At 43.9% G+C, this 18414-nt stretch overlaps 1 protein-coding gene across 1 annotated transcript in view; it reads right to left on the minus strand.

Moving 5' to 3' along the window:
• Positions 1-18414, minus strand: part of BLVRA (biliverdin reductase A) — a 54387-nt gene that overhangs the window by 23434 nt on the left and 12539 nt on the right. The gene's annotated exons all lie outside the window — the stretch shown is intronic.

Consider the following 18414-nt stretch of genomic DNA (forward strand, 5'->3'; position numbering starts at 1 on the left):
TCATTATTCAGGTACACTGCTGGAGGCTGGCTGCATACAGTATTATAATGAAAAATCAAGTCGACTTTTTCAAGCTATACAGCAACTCACTATAATCCAAACTGATAAAAATTATCTCTACACATCCTTCAAACCTAGTTCTTCTTGGATGTCTCCAAGCATAGAAACTCCATTGTCTCCCCAGCCGCTAGCATCTAGCCCCTTTCTTTCACCTTTGTCATCTGGGTGTCACCATTTCCCACCCCTCTTCGTGCGTCCACTGCTCTAGTCTTGGCCCAGGACTTGTTTGCCTCCTGCCTGACGACGTGACAAATCACCACCTGGTCTCACCCTTCCCATGTGTGGTCCCCAGGCCTGCCAGAGGAGATGCTTCAGACGAAAACTAAGTCCCCCCCACCCCGATTAAAGCCCTTCATTTTCCCAGCTGTTACAGACTGAATGATTATGTCCCCCCCAGAAGTGGGAACTCTGTCCCTCAATATAATGGTAGTAGGAGATAGGGCTTTGGGGAGGTAATTAGGATGAGATGAAGTCATGAGGGTGGAGCCTGCATGAATGGGGTTGGTGCCCTTCTAAGAGTCACGAGAGAGCATGCCTCCTCTCCCTGCTCTCCGCTTATGTGAGGACGGGCTGAGGAGTCCGTAGTCTGCAGCCCAGAAGGGTACCCCTCCCGCCAGATCTCAACCTGATCTCAGGCTTCCAGACCCCAATCTGCGAGAGAGAAATTTCTGTGGTACTTTATTACAGCAGCCCAAACTGTAAGACAGTTTGTAGGACACCAACTAAAGGGAAAAAAAAAAATCCAAGTCCACATTCTTTACCAAACACATAACGCCTTTCACAACTCAGCTCCAGCCTGCTTCTCCAGCAACGCCTTCTGGTCAACTCCCCCACTGTGTAACTTTAGGCTTCTGACCTTCCAAACAACTTCAAAGTACACAGAACACACACGACTGTTTGCTCCCTCTAAGTCTTTGCAAATCCTGTTCCCCTTGCCTGGAACGAGCTTCTCCCCACTGTCCACACCTTCAAAGCTTTTAAGACTTGGGCATCTTACACTTTATGAAGCTTTTCCTGATACTATCAGATTTTTTTTTTTTGGCATATAATAAAACCCACCCATTTTAGTGTACAGTTCTATGAGTTTTGACCAACATAAACTCATATACCTACCACAGTCAAGATATAGAACAAATGAACTTATTTACAAAACAGAAGTAGGGTCACAGATGTAGAAAAAAGATTTATGGTTACTAGGGGATAAGGGTGGGGAGGGATAAATTGGGAGACTGGGATTGACATATACACACTACTATATATAAAATAGATAACTAATAAGAACCTGCTGTATAGCACAGGGAACTCTACTCAACACTCTATAATGGCCTATATGGGAGAAGAATCTAAATAAAAAAAAGAGTGGATACATGCATATGTATAACTGATTCACTCTGCCGTACACGTGAAACTAAAACAATGTAAATCAACTATACTCCAATTAAAAAAAATAACAAAGGATACAGAACAGTTCTATCACCCCCTCCAAAATTACCTGCGCCCCTTTGTAGTCAACCCCTACCCAACCCCAGGCAACCACTGATTTGTTTACCATCCCAAGAGTTTTGCCTTTTCTAGAATGTCATATAAATGAAATCAGACGCTATGTAGTCTGAGTCTATCTTCTGCCTAGCACAATGCATTTTTCACCTATGTTGTTGCATGTATCCATCATTTCTTTTTATTACTAAGCACTAGTCATGATTGCTTGTTTATCCATTTCGCAGTTGAAGGACATTTCTGATGCTTCCAGTTCAAATGAATTCATAATTCAATTATGAATAAAGCCGCTATAGATAGTCATGTCCTACTTTTTGTGTCAGCACAGTTCTCAAACTTGGGTAAATACCTGGGTATGAGTTTGCTGTGTCATATGGCAAGTGTAGGCTTAACTTCATGAGAAACTGGCAAACTGAGTTTTTCCAAAGTGTACCTTTACACCTATACTGTTTTGCATTCTCGCCACTGATGTCTGAGAGGTCCAGCTGTTCTGCATTCTCACCAGCACCTGGTATTATCAGGTTTTCTCCTTTTTGTTTTAGCCATTATGACAGGCGTGTTGTGGTCTCTCACTGAGGTTTCTATTTGCATTTCCCTGACGACTAGTGATGTTGAGCACTGTTTCGTGTGCTTATTTGCCGTCTATAAATCTTTGCTGGTCAAGTGTCTGTTCAAATCTTTTGCCACTTTTTATTGGGTTGTTTATTTTCTTATTATTGAGTTTTTAGAGTTCTTTATATATTTTTGATACAATTCATTTGTCAGATACGTAATTTGCAAACAACTTTTCCTAGTCTGTAGTTTGTCTTTTCATTTTCTTAAGAGTGACTTTTTAGGAGCTCAAGTTCTTAATTTTGATGAAGTCAACTTATCAAAAAAATTTTTTAATGGATCATTCTTCTGGCTACTCCAATGTCACAAACATTTTCTTCTATGTTTTCTTTTAGACATTTTATAGTTTAAGATTCACAGTTTTAGCTTACTTTAGTTTTAGTTACTTTTTTCTTTCTTTTTTGGCCGCGTTGGGTTTTTGTTGCTGCACACGGGCTTTCTCTAGTTGTGGCGAGTGGGGGCTACTCTTCGTTGTGGTGCACGGGCTTCTCACTGTGGTGGCTTCTCTTGTTGCAGAGCATGGGCTCTAGGCACGCGGGCTTCAGTAGTTGTAGCACGTGGGCTCAGCAGTCGTGGCATGCAGGCCTTAGAGTGTGCGGGCTTCAGTAGTTGTGGCGCAAGGTCTCGGTAGTTGCAGTATGTGGGCTCTAGGGCACGCAGGCTTTGGTAGCTGTGGCTTGTGGGCTCTAGAGCGCAGGCTCAGTAGTTGTGGCACATGGGCTTTGTTGCTCCGCAGCATGTGGGATCTTCCCAGACCAGAGGTCGAACCCATGTCCCCTGCACTGGCAGGCGGATTCTTAACCACTGCACCACCAAGGAAGTCCTTAGTTACTTTTATAGTTTATGTTCTGAATTAATTTTTCCACATGGGGTAAGGTATGAATCAGTTTCTTAAAAACATTTTTTTAGAGCAGAGAGGCAGCTTCTAGTGTATGTATTCATTCCACAGGCTGTATCAGCTATCTACAACTAGGCAGGGCTATGCCAGCCCTGTATTTAAATGTACCAGGACTTTAAACCCAGCTCATGTGCCTTCTTCTCTGGAAGCCATCAAGTTTTTTTTTTTTTTTTCCCCATATGATATCCAACTGTTCCAATATGATTTATTGAGAAAGACCATCCTTTTTCTATTGAAATGCCTTTGTGCCTTTGTACAAAAGGAAACTGTCTTGATCCCTATAGTTTTATGGTAAGTATGGAGTCCATTACTGTGAATCCACCAACTTTTTCTTTTCCAAAATTATAGTTCTCCTGCCTTTACATATACATTTTAGACTCAGTTTGTCAATTATTAAATAAATAAAATAAAATGAAATAAAATAAAAATTCCTGCCAGGATTCTGGACGGTATTATGTTGAATATATGGATCAGTTTGAGAAAAAACCCAACATTTTCACAATAATGAATCTTCTAATCCATGAATGTGGTCCATCTCCCCATTTATTTAGGTCTTTGACTTCTTTCATTTTGTCATTTTCAGTATATGGATTTAGCACATATTTTGTGAGATTTATACTTGTTTTTTTAATGATTTTTAGTGCTATTATAAATAGTATTTTTTTAACCCTCCATTTCCAGTTGTTCATTGTGAGTATACAGACATACAGTTGATTTCTGTGTACTGACTTGGCATCTTGTAACCTTGCTGAATTCACTTATTACTTCTAGCGGCTTTTTTGTAGATTCCATTAGATTTCCGCATAGACCACAGAGTCAGATGTGAACAGAGACGGTTTTACTTCTTCCTTTCCAATCTGTATGTGTTTTATTCATTTTTCTTGCCTGATTGCACTGGGTGGGACTCCAGTATGATTTTGAATAGGAGTAGCAAGAGCAGACATTCTTTTTTTTTTTTAATAAATTTACTTATCTACCTGTTTTTATTTTTGGCTGTGTTGGGTCTCCGTTGCTGTGTGTGCGCCTCTTATTGTCGTGGCTTCTCTTGTTGCAGAGCACGGGCTCCAGGTGCACGGGCCCCAGCAGCCGTGGCGGGCTTAGCAGTTGTGGCCCGCAGGCTCCAGAGCGCAGGCTCAGTTGCTCTGTGGCATGTGGGATCTTCCCAGGCCAGGGATCGAACCCGTGTCCCCTGCATTGGCAGGCAGACTCTCAACCACTGCGCCACCAGGGAAGCCCCAAGAGCAGACATTCTTGCTCACGTTTTAATCTTAGAGGACAGCATTTGGTCTTTTCACCAAGAAGAATTATCTTAGCTGTAGAATTTTTTGTAGATACGCCTTATCAGGATGTGGATATTTCCTTTTATTCATATTTTGCTTATATTTTTAAAGGCATAAATGGTCTAATTTTGTCAAGTGCTTTTTCTATGTCTATTGAGATGATTGTGTGATTTTTTTCTTAACGTCTGTTGATATAGTGACACCTTTCATTCCCAGGATAAACCTCACGTGGTCATAATGTATTATCCTTTATATATGCTGTTGATTCTATTTGCTAAAATCTTATTAAAAATGGTTGCATCTGTGTTCATGAGAGTTACTGGTCTGTAATTCTCTTTTCTTGTAATGCCAAATTATTTCTAGTATTTCTGATTCTATGAAAGTATTCCCTTTTTACTGCCTGTATAGAACAGTTTATATGACTGTTAATTCTACTAAAGAACTGCTTTTTCTTTACGGTATGAATTCCAACTGATGGAATGCACGCCCTTAAAATAGGTTTCCTTTATCCAATAAAGTTAAGATTACTGGTGAGTTTCTTGGCTTTAAGGCTGGGCCAGTTGCTACTAGCGCATTTTAGGTAAATAACATTCTTTACTGAACACTGTGAGAGCATTCATTTGAAACTTTCAGAATAATTCATAGAAAATAGATAACATATTAAATTACATACTGAACGGTCAATCTACAACTATAGAAATTTATATATGAAGCAGCTCTTTAAAGAAGTAAGACCCACAAATATGTCTGTCTTGGGATAATATACATAGTTGAAATGAATAAAATCTGGAAGACCAATATTGTAACACTATGTTAGTCTCTTTTTTAAAATCATACAATTAGTAATCCATTTGTGCTTACAATATTCATACGTATGAGCTTAAAGGAAAAAAATCTCATGATAATAAAAAGGTTTTATACTCATATATACTTTTCTTTTTCCTTTGGTACGCGGGCCTCTCACTGTTGTGGCCTCTCCGTTGCGGAGCCCTGGCTCTGGACGCGCAGGCTCAGCGGCCATGGCTCACGGGCCCAGCCGCTCCGCGGCATGTGGGATCTTCCCGGACCGGGGCACGAACCCGTGTCCCCTGCATCGGCAGGCGGACTCTCAACCACTGCGCCACCAGGGAAGCCCTCATATATACTTTTAAATTACACTACTGTTTAAACATTTTCCTAAAGTCAAACCCTCCTTTCCAGCTGGCATGGTTTTTCAAGCCTAACTCTTGACAGGGGGCAGCCCTCTGGCATTAGTAAAGTAAAGAAGGCGGTGATAAGATCAAGCCGAAACCATTAATCCAGGTCTTTGAATTGCACTGGCTTCTTCACCTGCACCTTCCCCACTCCCACCCTCATCGCCAAGCCCATCATCCATAAAATGACCCACTTCTTCAAGTTTTAGATTGTTTACTTGTTTCCCATCATCCTTAACTTGGCACTATTGCAGGGAGCCTGCGGCTGACCTCCTCATGCCTAACAGGAAATCCTCCAGCTTTCTGTGGCTCCCATTACCGTATAAATTGACTAAAGGAAGAAAAGAAATACACAATGCTAAAGAGAACTGCAGCTCGTGAGGACCTGTACATCCAATCCAGCCGGCCTCAAACTGACATCTTTGTTTAGCATTCTCGTTCAGGGGTTAGCCTTCTTGGACTGAGTTTGGAGCCAGTGGTGATTATTCTCCAGGAACATGTGCCAACGTAGAGGCTATGAAGCAGTAGTTTGGGCTGGGTTGGCGTTCAATGTGGCCTGAGCTGAAACGGCAGCTTGACATTGTACAAAATATCACATATTACTAATGAGCATACACATGTTTGCCACCATAGTACCTGCAATGGACTAAAAGCAAGATACACTGGCAGTCTAGCTGGAACAGTTTGCCCGAGAAACCGGTTGTCTACGTTTCTTTGTATTACGTGTGGAAACAGGTAACTGTATGGGAATCCATCTGTGCTTGTGGAAGCGTGTGTTGTCTCAGTCTTTCTGAGGAAGAACTGGCAGCTCTAGACACGATTTCTTGACTGGATGAAGGAGGGGCTGATCTTGAATCATTTGGACTAGAGTTGCTGCTGGAGGCTGGCGTCTCATGGCTTTCTCTGTTGGCACTGGGTTTGGAGTACTGGGATGAGTTCATGAAACATACACAAATGAACCATATGACACTCATTTTGTTTTCTGATCGTCTTTCGGTGGCAAATGATCAGGAAGGAGTCTGCCCAAGTAGAGCGCTCTGATCCTTTGTCAAATTCATTATCTCACAGTTGCTGAGGGTCTGGAATCTGAATGTGGCTTAACGGAGTCCTCTGCCCAGGGTCTTCCTAGGCTGCAGTCAGGAGCTGGCAGGTTACGTCCCCATCCAGAGCCCAGGGTTCTCTTCCACGCTCACGTGGTTGTCCGCAGAATTCAGTTCCTTATGGTCGTGGGATGGAAAGCTCTTAGACGCCACCTGAAGTTCCTGACAAATGCCTCTCTCTATAAGCAGTTCACATCAGAGCAGCCTGCTTCTTCAATCCAGAATTCCTCTCTGTGGAAAGGTTTCAACTACAGAGACTGTTTATTTAATAGGTATAGTTGGAATATATATACATTCAGGTTGCCACTTCTTTTTCAAAGTGCTTAGGAAGTCTGAGTCTTTCAAGGAATATGCCCATTTCATCTAAATTACTCTTTCATCTAAATTACTCTTTCCTAGCCATAAAGGTATCCACAGTATTCTCTTATTATTCTTTAACTCTCTGTAGAATCTGCAGTAATGTCCTCTGTCTCATTTCTGATATTGGTAATTTGTGTCTTCTCTTTTTCCCTGAGCAGCCTGGCTAGAGTTTTATCGATTCTAATGATCTCAAAAAAACCCCCAAAGACTCTCTTTAGGTTTCACCGATTTTCTTGATTGTTTTTTGTTTCCTTATTGCGTTGATTTCTGCTCTTATCCTTATTACTTCAGATTTTCTGCTTGTTTTGGGTTTAATATGCTCTTTTTAAAAAAAACTCTGAGGTTGGGAATTTAAGTTATTCATTCAAAAACTTTCTTCTTTTCAAAAACAGACATTAGTGCTATAAACTTCCCTGTAAGTGACGGCAGTGCTTGAGCTGCACCCCACAAACTGGGAAGTGTCGTGATTTCATTTTCATTCAGTTAACGATACTGTCTAATTTCCCTTGTGATGAACTCTTTGGTCAGTGGATTATTCAGAAGTATGTTATTTAGTTCCAGATGTTTAGGGATTTTCCAGATATTTTTCTACTACGGGTTTCTCATTTAATTCCAGAGAAATATCAGTCAGAGAACATCCTTTAAATGATTTGAACCCTTCAATTTTTTGTTTGTTGTTTGTTTTTGCGGTACGTGGGCCTCTCACTGTTGTGGCCCCTCCCGTTGCGGAGCACAGGCTCCGGACGCGCAGGCTCAGCGGCCATGGCCCACGGGCACAGCCGCTCCGTGGCATGTGGGATCTTCCCGGACCGGGGCACGAACCCGTGTCCCCTGCATAGGCAGGCGGACTCTCAACTACTGCGCCACCAGGGAAGCCCTGAACCCTTAAATTTTTAAAAACATGTTTTATGATCCAGAATATGGTCTGTCTTGGTAAATGTTTTGAGCACACTTAAAAAGAATGTGTATTCTACTGTTGTTGGCTGGACTGTCCCATAGGTCTGTTAGATCAAGTTGGTAGATGATGTTATTCAAGTCTTCTATATGCTTACTGATTTTCTGTCTACTTGTTCTATCAATCATTGATCGGTACTAGAATCTCTGAATATAATTATAGATTTGTGTATTTCTCTTTACAGTTCTATCACTTTCTGACTGATGTATTTCAAAGCTCTATTGTCAGGAATATAAATTTTTAGGGTGGTTATGGTGTCTTGATGAATTAACCACTTTATCATTCTGAAATGACCACTTTTATTCCTGGTAGTATTTTTTGCCCTGAAATTTATTTTGTCTGATATCATCAATCTACTCCCAGTTTCCGCTGATTTGTGTTAGCATAGTACATTTTTTTTTCCAACCCCTCACTTTTAACCAATGTGTGCTTTCATATCTGAAGTGAGTTTCCTGTAGGCAACGTATTGTCAGGTCTCGCTTTTTATTCAGTCTAACAATCTCTGCCTTTCAGTGAAGTGTTTAAACAATTTACCCTATGATTACGGATATGGTTGGGCTCCAATCTACTGTCTTGTTGTCTTCTATCTGTCCAATCTGTGCTTCTTTCCCTCTTCTTCTGACTTCTTTTCAGATGAATAAAGTATTGCCAATGATTCCATTTAATCTCACCCGGTAGCTAGTAGCTGTAACAATTTTAGTGGTTTATTAAGGCCTTTATATGATACATATTTTACTTAGCACAGCCCACCTTAAGATAACATCGTACCATTTCACACATGAGAACCTTCCAACAGGTTACTTCCACCTCCTCTCTCCCAGACTTTGTACTACTGTTGTTCCACAACTTACTCATAACCCCCTCAAGGTACCAGTCAGGTTACTCATAAACCCCTCAAGGTACCAGTCAGGATTCAGTCTGGAAAAGAGAAAGCATTCAATGTGTTCTAAGCACAGAGTTTTAACACGGGGAATTAGAGGCTTATATCAGTGGTCCCCAACCTTTTTGGCACCAGGGACTGGTTTCATGGAAGACAGTTTTTCCATGGACAGTGGGTGGGAGTGGTTCAGGCAGTAATGCAAGTGATGGGGAATGATGGGGAGTGATGAAGAGTGATGGGGGAGCAATGGGGAGTGATGGGGGAGTGATGGGGAGCGATGGGGAGTGATGGGGGTGCGATGGGGGAGTGATAGGGGAGTGATGGGGAGTGATGGGGAGTGATGGGGAGTGATGGGGAGTGATGGGGAAGTGATGGGGAAGTGATGGGGAGTGATGGGGAGTGATGGGGGAGCGATGGGGGAGTGATGGGGAGTGATGGGGAGTGATGGGGGAGCGATGGGGGAGTGATGGGGGAGTGATGGGGGAGCGATGCGGAAGCGATGGAGAAGTGATGGGGAAGCGATGGGGAGTGATGGGGAGCGATGGGGGAGTGATGGGGGAGCGATAGGGGAGCGATGGGAAGTGATAGGGAGCGATGGGGAGTGACAGGAGAGCGATGGGGAGTGATGGGGAGTGATGGGAAGTGATGGGGAGCAATGGGGGAGTGATGGGGAATGATGGGGAGTGATGGGGAGCAGCAGATGAAGCTTCACTCACTCGTCCGCCCGCCACTCACCTCCTGTTGTGTGGCCCGGTTCCTAACAGGCCGTGGACCAGTCTGCGGCCCCGGGGTTGGGGACCTCTGGGTTACATGACCATTGCCACCACTGGGGAGCTAAAGCCAGAGAAGCCATCACTGACCATCTCCCTGCCGTACTGAAGCAAGTCATTCTCAGGAGCTTGCCTGGACGCCAAGACCTCGGGGAAAGCATCTGCGGCCTTTTTCAGCCTGCAGCTGGGAAGAAGCAACTGTGCTCTCTCAATAACAGTCTCTCTTTCTTCGGCCTTCCAAATCTCCCAAGTCTGCTTCTAACTGGCCAACGTCACACATGAAATGGACCAGTGGGCAATGCAGTTCCAGGCTTGTCTTCCTTGAGTCAGGGAGAGTGTGGGAAGGAGAGGCCACAATGCCCAACTGACAACAGGCCATTTAGCCCTGTTAGTACCTTCTGGGTTACAAGTTTACCCTTTTACTTTTAATTGTGGACAGTCTCATATACGAAAAGCAGAAAGACAGTCTTTAGAGAAATCTGTACTGTAACAGCCCAAACACACACGCCTGATCAAATATTTGTTTCTTCTTTCACCCAAAAAAGGAAACAAGCAATCTCCTTATGAGGCTGAATATATACAGTATTCCTAAGATTAACTACTAAATTACTACATTCCAGAAAATAACCAGGAACATAAGTTTCTATTAGCTTTAAAAGAGCCATGAGGTTAAGAAACAGCTTCATGAACTGTAAGAAGCCAAGTTACTTTTTCTATTTTAGTAATTAACAATACACACAAACTTGTGTACAAAACCTGGCTGGCATGGTGTCAGACTGAAAGTGCTTCTGAGTTTGGTTTACACAACATTCCTTTGCAAAACTGACACAAAGGGACAAGATATGGGTGAAAATGCTGACATATTAACAGTTGAGTTCCTCTGTGGGAAAGAACTTTGTTTTTGAGAAAAATGACTTTGCTAGAGAGACCATTTTACCTGCACCTGCTCATCTGACGTGAGGCTTCTTCAAGGCATGTTCTGAAAGGAAACTGCAAATCAAAGAGGTGAGGGCTTCTGGTTTCCCACTGCACATGGAAGGAGCTTGGAAGTTGCCACTCCATCCTGATAATGGGTAAACAGCTAAACAGACTGAAAAACTAACTAAAACTAAGTCTTCCAGGATCCGTAAGAGAGGTGAGGACACAAGGCAAACCACTGCCCCCAAGATTGGAGAAACAGAGGGACTAATGAAGAGAATAACTTAGCAGAGCAGAGGTTCAAGAGTAGAAACGACCACAGGAACCAGACGCCAGAACCAGTAGGAAAGCCTGAACTGTAATGGGTGAGCTGCTGGGGGCTCAGTGTGGACAACTTGGAGACCTAAAAAATCCAGGGGGACCCAGTCATGGGGAGACCCTCTCATTTTTGTGAGATTTACCTCCAAGAGCTTGACCAGGTTCCCACAGTAAATACTGGAGATGTTTCCCCCTGTGCTTCCAGCAGGAGTGGGGAAAAAGCACCACTGAAATATACCAGAGCGTGCCCGTTCTTCCTAATGAGGCCTGCCCTCGCAGGAAACTAGCTAACCAGACCCTAACGTGCTGGGGAATTATCAGACCCTAACTGACTGCAGGGAAGGGAAAAACAGTTGACCCTTGAACAACATGCATTTGAACAGTGCAGGTCCACTTACACATGGATTTTTTTAAAAAGTAAATATTACAGTACTACACAGCTGCGGCTGGTTGAATCTGTGGGTGCAGAGCTGTGTATATGGAGGGCCGACGGTAAGTTACAGGCAGATTTTCAACTGCACAGAGGGTCAGCATCTCTAACCCCGGTGTTGTGTAAGGGTCCACTGTACAAAACTCCAGACTACTCTAGAATTCCATTTGGGAGAAGGGAAACGCCCAACTCTAGCCCACTCTAGCCATACTCTCCCACCTAAGAGGGGAAGAAGAAAAGAAACAACTGAGAAATACTTGTGTGGTTTGCAGTCCAGAGGCACAGGCTCACTATAAGACTGAGACCTGATCACGGGAGCAGAGAATGCTTCCCCTTCCCCTATATCTCACCACCACATGACTAAAGGCCCATTTACAGCAGCTCCTTTTACATGATACATCATGTCTGGCGATCAAGAGAAAAATGACAAGCCATAGCAAAAGACAAAAAACACAATTTGAAGAGACAGAGCAGCATCAGAACCAGACATAACAGGAGTGTTGGATTTACCAGACTGGGAATCTAAAACAACTATGATTACTATGCTAAGGGTCTAATGGATAAAGCAGACAATATACAAGAACAGATGGGCAATGTAAGCAGAGAGACGCAAATTCTAAGACAGAACGAAGAAGAAATGCTAGAGATCAAACACAATGTAACAGAAACAAAGAACGCCTTTTATGGGCTTATTAGCAGAGTAGACATGGCTGAGGAAAGAATCTCTGAAATTGAGGATATCTCAATAGTAACCCCCTAAACTGAAGAGCAGAGAGAACAGAGACTGAATAATGAAGCGAATATCCAAGGACTGTGGGACAACTACAAATGGTGTAACATACATGTAATGGGAACACCAGAAAGAGAAGAGAGAAAAGAACACAAGAAATACTCGAAACAGTAATGACTAAGAATTTCCCCAAATTAATGTCAGACACCAAACCACAGGTCCAGGAAGTTCAGAGAACACCAAACAGGATAAATACCCCCCCACCCCTGCAAAACCATGTTAGGCATATCATTTTCAAATTACAGAAAAGCAAAGATAAAGAAAAAAATCCTGAAAGAAGCCAGAGAGACGGGACTTCCCTGGTGGTCCAGTATTGAAGACTCTGTGCTCCCACTGCACGGGGTGCAAATTTGATTAGGGAACTAGAATCCAATATGCCGCGTGACGCAGCCAAAAAAAAAAAGAAAAAAACAAAAGCTAGAGGGAATCAACCTTACCTACAGAAGAACAAAGAAAAGAATTACATCCAACTTCTCCTCAAAAACGATGCAAGCAAGAGGAGAGTGGAGTGAAATATTTAAAGTGTTGAGAGAAAAAAAACTACCAACCTAGAATTCTGTACCCTGTGAAATTATCCTTCCAGAGTGAAGAAGAAATAAAGACTTTCTCAGACAAACAAAAATATGAGGGAGTTTGTTGCCAGTAGACCTATCTTGCAGGAAATGTTAAAAGGAGTTCTTTAGAGAGGAAGAAAAATAATACAGGTCAGAAACTCAGGTCTACCTAAAGAAAGGAAGAAGGATTAAGTGAAGGTCAAATAAAAACTTTATTTTTTTTATTCTTAATTGATCTAAATAACAATAAAATAATAACAGCAACAAAGTATTCAATTATTTACGCTTATGTATATACTTTATGTATGTATTTATATGCTTATGTATGCTTATACATAAGTGAAATGTGTAACAGCAGTGATACACAGGACAAGAAAAAGGAATGGAATTATTATGTTATTTTACAGTACTCACACTATCTGTAAAATGGTATAGTTATTATTTGAAAGTGGACTTGGATTAGTTGTAAATGTATATTGCAAGCCCTAGAGCAACCAATAAAAAAAGGAAGTATAGCCAATATGCTAAGAAAAAAGAGAAAATGGAATCATATAACACGCTCAATTTAAATCACAAAAGGCAGAAAAAGAGTGGAAGAGAAAAACAGGACCAAAGAACAAAGGCAATGAATAGAAAACAGTAACAAATATTAATTCACCTACATCAATAATCACTTTGAATGTTAATGCTCTAAATGCATCAGTTAAAAGATAAAGATTGTCAGAGTGGATTAAAAAACAAGACTTAACTATATGTTGTCTACAAGAAGTCCACTTTAGATATAAAGACACATATAGATTAAAAGTAAATGGATGGGGGCTTCCCTGGTGGCGCAGTGGTTGAGAGTCCGCCTGCCGATGCAGGGGACACGGGTCCGGGAGGATCCCACATGCCGCGGAGCGGCTAGGCCCGTGAGCCATGGCCGCTGAGCCTGCGCGTCCCGAGCCTGTGCTCCGCAACGGGAGAGGCCACAACAGTGAGAGGCCCACGTACCGCAAAAACAAAAACAAAAAAACACATGCACTGCCAACTCAGGAAAAAAAAATTATTCTGAGGTGAGGAGAGTAGAAGAAAATGTAAAATCACTATAGAACTTCAAGGTGGGAGGTTTGAGGGCAGGTGCTGGGTTTCCACTCCAGGAGGGGGTATGAAGATTTCAAATAGTCAGGAAGGACAACCTGTTTTTCACTTGTTTACAAGAATCAGTGAGTTTGATAACACACTGGCTGGCCTGGGAAGACAGGCATATTCATATGTTGCCAGAGGGAGAGAAAAACAGACAACCTTTGTGGAGAGCAACTTGGAAATGTTTATCACACAAATATTCTTTGCTCAGAGAAATCCATTTCTAAAGCATATATGCAAGTAAAATGACCCAGGTTTATTGCAGCCTTGCTTGTAACAGCAAAAGACTGAAAATAATGTATATGTTGTTAATAGCAGACTGGTTATATAATTATGGTATGCTACACAGCTATAAAAAAGAACAAGGAAGTTCTTTATGTATTGGAAGAGACTGATCTCCAAGATATATTGTTGGCTGAGAAAAGCAAAATACAGACCAGTGTAAGATGTGTGCTCTAGTTTGTGTAAAAAAAAAACAAGGGGGGGAGGCAGGTGAAGGGAAAAAATACTTGTATATGTTTAGAATCTCTCTGAAAGGATAGCCAAGAAACCAGTAGCACTGGCCGCCTGGGAGCGTAACAGAGTAGCTGGGAGAGAAGAGGTCTTCCCAGAGTAAATCTTTTTTTTTCTAAATTCTTTAAAATTTTCAATCATGTGAATGCATGTTATCCAAGATACAAACACTTAAAATGGATATAAAAATCCGAGGGATGCTCTGAGCAGGTGAGCGCTCTACAGTTTGTACAGCCTTGGGCTTACTCGCTGCTCCTGTCCTAGGGCTCCGGCTACAGAGCTGGGCAGCCTCTGCCACCTGGTCTTCAGTGCGCTCTGTCCCTGCCTGTGGCGTGTCCACTGCCCCCAAATCAGCCGGCTGCTCATATCCCCTGGGCCGCATCTGCTTCCTCCACTCACCCTTCTAGCCCAACTGTAAGCTGGTTTTCACTACCACACCTCTCTGCCGTATCACAGGGCATCTCAGATCTTCTCACTGCCAAGTTCAAGGGCCTTCCCTCAGCGGCATTCTCCTGGACCTCAACTCGTATTTGACACTTAAGGGGACCTTCTTTAAATTCGCTCCTTCCCTGTCTTCCCTCGTCTCACGGCGAGGTTTCCTTCTCACACTTCATCCTGCGCCCTAGCGTTGCACATTCCCCAGTGCTCAAGCCTGTCCCTCTGTTCTTCTCTTTTCCCCATGTTCCCAGAGTGGGGGAGGGGTGTCTCGCACTCTTAAGGTTTCCAGGACCACCGTTAGGCTGAAGTCTCCCACATCATGCGCTACGAGCCATCCTCTCCTCCAAGCTCCAGTCCCAGGAAGAAATGCAAACCGGGCATTTCCACCTGGCCGTCCTGCCCTGACCTGGATCATCACGTTCTGTGCTTGATTCCAACCACCCACCCCACCTGACTGGCTGTGCTCTGAACTTCCGGGCAAAGGCCAGTGGGTCTGCAAATTCTGTCAGGCACCCAGCTTGACGTGCTGGAAATCCTGGGAGTCATTCCTGCACTGGACAAATCCTCTGAGACCAAAGGGCTGATTACGGCTGAGACCCCGCTCCTCTCTCCCTCTCCACCCAGCCTCAAGTCTCTGCAAGTCTTCCTTCCTCTACGTTTCTACTGATCCACCCAAGATCTGGAATGAATCACAAGATGACTCAACCGTCTCTGAATCATCCCATCATTTAGTCAACTGCCAGAGTGAGGACACGCGGTGTTGGAGGCATCCTGCCAGCTGCTATGGGGGTGCGAAGATGAACAGGGCACACAGACGGTTCTGCTCCAAGTCAAAGGATGGAAGGTAACAAAAGAAGGGTGACGGAAATTCACAGGAGGGAGGGATCACTTCCAGAGAGAGAGCTCTGAGAAGTTTTACTGGAGCAGCGAGGACCACGTCAGGCTGCCCTGGGATGAGACAGGAGAGGGTAGTGAGAAGGGTGACCACCACCACTAGAAGGTGGTCACAGGGTGTTTAAGGCAGAATAGTTAGAGGGGGACCCAAGGTCTGGGAGTATTTTCAAAAGGTTGAGAGAGAAAAGGCACCAAAGGGGCTTCCCTGGTGGCGCAGTGGTTGAGAGTCCGCCTGCCGATGCAGGGGACGCGGGTTCGTGCCCCGGTCCGGGAAGATCCCACATGCCGCGGAGGGGCTGGGCCCGTGAGCCATGGCCGCTGAGCCTGCGCATCCGGAGCCTGTGCTCCGCAACGGGAGAGGCCACAACAGCGAGAGGCCCGCGTACCGCAAAAAAAAAAAAAAAAAAAAAAAGCACCAAAGGAAAGGTCAAAATTATAGAACAGAAGGGGTGGCTGATGATTGATAGAATTCTTACCAGGCCAGGTTCTATGAGCTTAATGTTAATGCTAAGTTTTTACTCTTTTTTTTCACAACTTCCAAGAACATGAGAATTAGAGTGAGTTACAGGGCCTTCAGATAAGGTGGCAGAGGCCCCAGAAAATGGTTAACAGAGGCCAGCCCTGGGGTGGAGGAGGCTGGGGGGATGGGGTACCTGGGGGACTCGCTTTTGACTATTTAACGTCTTGTATATACCTTTTGAGTTTTGTACTAGGTCTGTGTATTGACATTATTACAAAACTAAACTTTTTAAAAGCTATTTTTTTTGTTTTACACATATCTACATTCTTTTTTTATAGTCTTTTCCATTACAGTTTACCACAGGATATTGACGAGTTCCCTGTGCTATACAGTAGGACCTTGTTGTTTATGTTTATCCATTCCAGATATAATAGTTTGCGTCTGCTCATCCCACACTCCCAGTCCAGCCCTCCCTCACCACCCCTCCCCCTTGGCAACCACAAGTCTGTTCTCTATGTCTGTGAGTCTGTTTCTGTTCTGTAGATAGGTTCCTCTGTGCCACATTTTGGATTCCACATGTAAGTGATATCATATGCTATTGGTCTTTCTCTTTCTGACTTACTTCACTTAGTATGATAATCTCTAGTTGTATCCATGTTGCTGCAAATGGCCTTATTTCATTCTTTTTTATGGCCGCATAGTATTCCATTGTATATATGCACCACATCTTCTTTATCCATTCCTCTGTCAATGGACATTTAGGTTGTTTACTGTGAATAGTGCTATGAACATAGGGGTGCACGTACCTTTTTGAATTATATCAAAAAACTACTATTAAAGATGAGTTTCTGAAGGGAATGAGAAAAATAGGGTTACGGTAGCTCGACAAGACCTCATGTGTTGCTTTGTTCTGAAGAAAGTAAAAACTAAAGCAGTTGGAAATACTGATGGGAAAGATCGAGTAGAAATGAGCCCAACAGTGCCGCTGGTCCAGGAGGTAATCAGGGAGGTGGTACAGGGTCTGAACAGGCGGCAGAGTCTGCAATTCAGAGTGTGGACATTTCAGTAAAGAAAGGCTGTTGAGGCCATCAAGCCCTCAGCCACTGCAGCTGCCCCCGAGGTGCATCCTGAGGGGACTCAGGATGGGAGAGAGCAGGCTACTGCTCTTAGGCACCCTAGATAGCTAAGGTGCCTATCAAAGGAATGATTTCAAGAAGCCTAGACTCTCGCATCTTCCCATACATAGAAAAGTGATAACTTCATTAACTTGAGATGTCTGTTTTCCTTTAACAGTAATCTTTTGATGTTCCAATTGCCTGGGGTTTTTTTGGGGGGCAAAAAACCCTATATATCCTGGCTTGTCCCTTACCTCTTTGGAGCAGTCCCTCAGAGTTTCCCGAGAGGCTATATCCCGGGGTTAAGTCCTCCGTAAGTCAGCAGAATAAAACATAATTCTCAACTTTTAGGTGTGCGTGTTTTTCAGTCAATACGCTTTCACCAGAAATGTCTGGGACGGGATGCAATGGGTCCTTTCCCAGTGTCCACTCGCCCTCCTTCTTCCCAGATCCAGCCCTGGGGTAGAGGGGGAAGCAGCACCAGGTGGGACTGATTAGTCTAAGCCAGTTGGCAAAATCCTGGCTCCTCTGACACAGTCATTAGTCCAGGAATGGGCATGTGACCTGGTTCTGGCCAGCAAGACCTAAGCAGGAGTTTGGTGGAGGCTTCAGGAAAGAAGGTTCCCACTTTTCTGGGAGCGCTGCAGAAAGCCATGTCTTTCTCCCGCTCAGAGCGAATGAGGAAGCATGTAGTCCCAGCCCCTGCCGGCAGCCATCCTAGAACCCTGAGGGGCACTACTTCGAGGATGAAGCCAACACTTGGATGAGAGTAGAGAGATGCAAAGATCCTGGACATCCTTGATAAGATGTGGCTGAGCCACTGGATCAACCCGCCCTGAAGCCTGCCCTGCATCTGAACTTCCAGGCTAAAAACCGCATTAAACTGTGTTTTCCTGTCCTCGCAGCCTGGAGCTCTGTCACTGACAAGCATCCCTTCCACTCTGAAAAAAGGAACAAGCCAAACAGGAAGTCCGAAATTGAGAGAGATGATGGCTGATGGTTCCAGTTTTTCTCCGTAAAGTAAAAGGTTACCCACGTGCTAAGAGTGAGGAGGGAGCTGGGAAGAGTGAGGAAGACCAGACCTGGTTGTTTCGGGCAAAGGGCAAGAGAGCTGCCTGGGGCTACGGAGGGGGCCCGGTGGGTGTGCTGAGCACCCAGATGAGGTTTTAAGACCTCTGCCAGCCGCAAACAGCATGAAGCTGTGCCTCTCACCCAAGACCACCATCCTGTGGGGACAGCCTCTGGGCTGGCCAT

The sequence above is a fragment of the Stenella coeruleoalba genome, assembly GCF_951394435.1.
Source record: "Stenella coeruleoalba genome assembly, chromosome: 9".
In the NCBI taxonomy this organism is placed as follows: domain Eukaryota; kingdom Metazoa; phylum Chordata; class Mammalia; order Artiodactyla; family Delphinidae; genus Stenella; species Stenella coeruleoalba.